Genomic DNA, 2938 nt, shown 5'->3' on the forward strand with positions numbered 1-2938 from the left:
GGGCAGGGACTACAGCTTTCCGGGTATAACGCTTTTCCGGGTATATCGCTGGGCGGTGCCGGCTTAGGATGAAGCCCGTCCATATAAGGCAATGTTATAGCTCTCGCCACTGGATTGGCTGCAATAGGATATATAATGTACGGGGATAGGGGAAGAGAGTCAGAGTCGAGCAGTCGCCGTGGAAGATGTACCAATAAAGACCGTGAGCGAGATCCTCTGGCGTTCTGTCTGGTGAATTCCGGTCTGGGTGGAGGCCAGGCCGGCCGGTGACGACCGAAGGCTCGGTGTAGGAGCAGAAGAGGTCCCCCGGGGAGGACTGCCCGCGACCCCCGGCCCAGGAAGAGGCCTAGGGGGAACGCGGCAAGCTTTGGATAAGTAGCTTTTATAAAAGATTTTATACATGGCAAGAGGAGGCTTTAATGCTAGGAAATTCTGAGATGGATGTCATCAACATTTGTTAAGCACCTATTTTGGGGCACAACTGACTGCCATCTGAGTACCAAGCTAGCTAAGTATGGAGAGTTTCATCATAAGTAATTAGGCTGGTGGGTGATGTCTACTCTGGCATGGCAATCTATGAAATGAAATATTCTAAAAAATCTGTCCATTCTGTATAGCTCCCTGCCATTTTTTTCACATCTAAATTTTTTATTTTTTTAATTTTTTAAAGAATTTTTATTTGATATTTTTTAGTTTTCCGCATTTATTTCCACAAGAGTTTGAGTTACAGGTTTTCTAGCCATTTCTACCCTCCCCCCACCCCACTCCAAGATGGCATATATTCTAATTGTCCTGGTCCCCAGTCAGCCTGCCCTTTCACTACACCCCCTTCTGCTCCCCCTATCCCTTTTCACTTACTTTCTTGTAGGGCAGGAGAGATTTCTATGACCCATTGCCTGTATATCTTATTTCCCTGTTGCATGCAAAAATAACCTTTTTTGAGCATCTGCTTTTAAAACTTTGAGTTCCAAATTCTCTCCCCTCTTCCTTTCCCACCCACCCTCCCTAATAAGCGAAGCAATTCAACAAAAGTCACATGTGTATCATTGTGCAAAACCCTTCCACAATACTCATGTTGTGAAAGACTAACCATATTTGGCTCCTTCCTATCCTGTCCCCCTTTATTCAATTTTCTCCCTTAACCCTGCCCCCTTTCAAAAGTGTTTGCTTTTGATTACCTCTTCCCCATCTGCCCGCCCTTCTATTGTCCCCCTTTTTTATCCCCTTCCCCCTACTTTCGTGTGGGGCAATACCCAACTGAGTGTGTATGGTATTCCCTCCTCAAGTTAAATCTGATGAGAGCAAGATTCACTCATTCCCCCTCACGTGCCCCCTCTTCCCTTCCTACAGAACTGCTTTTTCTTGCCACTTTTGTGTGAGATAATTTACCCAATTCCATCTTTTCCTTTCTCCCTCTCTCAATATATTCTTCTCTCATCCCTTAATTTTATTTTATATTTTTTAGATATCATCCCTTCATATTCAACTCATCTTGTGCCCTCTGTCTATATATATATGTATATTCCCTTCAACTACCCTAATACTGAGAAAGGTCTCATGAAATACACACATCATCTTTCCATGTAGGAATGTAAGCAAAACAGTTCAACTTTAGTAAGTCCACTATTATTTCTCTTTCTTGCTTACCTTTTCTTGCTTCTCTTGATTCTTGTGTTTGAAAGTCAAATTTTCTATTCAGCTCTGCTGTTTTCATTGATAAAGCTTGAAAGTCCTCTATTTTATTGAAAATCCATATTTTGCTTTGCGGTAATACACTCAGCTTTGCTGGGTAGGGGATTCTTGGTTTCAATCCCAATCCTTTGACCTCAGGAATATCGTATTCCAAGCCCTTTGATCCCTTAACGTGAAATCTGCTAGATTTTGTATTATCCTGATTATGTTTCCACAGTACTCTAATTGTTTCTTTCTGGCTGCTTGCGGTATTTTCTCCCTGACCTGGGAATTCTGGAATTTGGCAACAATATTCTTAGGAGTTTTCTTTTGGGGATCTTTTTCAGGACGTAATCGGTGAATTCTTTCAATTTCTATTTTACCCTCTGGCTCTAGAATATCAGGGCAATTTTCCTTGATAGTTTCTTGAAAGATTGTGTCTAGGCTCTTTTTTTGATCATGGCTTTCAGATAGTCGAATAATTTTTAAATTGTCTCTCCTGGATCTATTTTCCAGGTCAGCAGTTTTTCCAATTAGATATTTCACATTGTTTTCATTCCTTTGGTTCTGTTTTCTAATATCTTGATTTCTCATAAAGTCACTAGCTTCCACTTGCTCCAATCTACTTCTTAAGGTAGTATAAAAAATATGGAATGCTTCATGAATTTGCATGTAATCCTTGTGTAGGGGCCATGTTAATCTTCTCTGAATTGTTCCAATTTTAGTATATCTGCTGGTGAAGTGAGCATGTCTTTTTACTCTTTTTTGTTTTTTTTTTTGGACAGGGCAATTGGGGTTAAGTGACTTGCCCAAGGTCACACAGCTAGTACATGTGTCAAGTGTCTGAGGTCGGATTTGAACTCAGGTCTTCCTGACTCCAGGGCTGGTGCTCGACTCACTGTACCACCCAGCTGCCCCAATCCCTGCCATTTTTGCAGTGATGGTGGTGAAGTGGTTGAAAATGGAATAGCAGATACCAAAGATAACACATTTTATAGACATTAACTTAGTTAAAGGTAATTTTAATATGACCAAGGGAAAGTATTATTTAGATAGAATATAAGTTACAATGTGACCAAATATAAAATTCTCTGATATTCAAGGCCAAGTGCCTAGCCCTTAGTTGGTGCTAAATAAAAACTTAACAATTGATTAATGATGTGGTTCTTGAGAGCAGGAACTGAATTATGGCTGTCCTTGGATTCACAGGTCCAGTGATAGCTATGTGCTAGGTGCTTAATATATCTTCGTTGACTGATGGATTTAT

General features: G+C 40.8%; 1 non-coding gene across 1 annotated transcript; it reads right to left on the reverse strand.

Moving 5' to 3' along the window:
• Positions 1-2313: 2313 nt before the first annotated feature.
• On the reverse strand, positions 2314-2420 carry LOC118845112. Its single transcript, XR_005009996.1, has one exon. It is a non-coding gene; the product is annotated as a U6 spliceosomal RNA (small nuclear RNA).
• Between the last annotated feature and the right edge of the window lie 518 nt (positions 2421-2938).

The sequence above is a fragment of the Trichosurus vulpecula genome, chromosome 3 (genome assembly GCF_011100635.1).
Source record: "Trichosurus vulpecula isolate mTriVul1 chromosome 3, mTriVul1.pri, whole genome shotgun sequence".
Classification (NCBI taxonomy): domain Eukaryota; kingdom Metazoa; phylum Chordata; class Mammalia; order Diprotodontia; family Phalangeridae; genus Trichosurus; species Trichosurus vulpecula.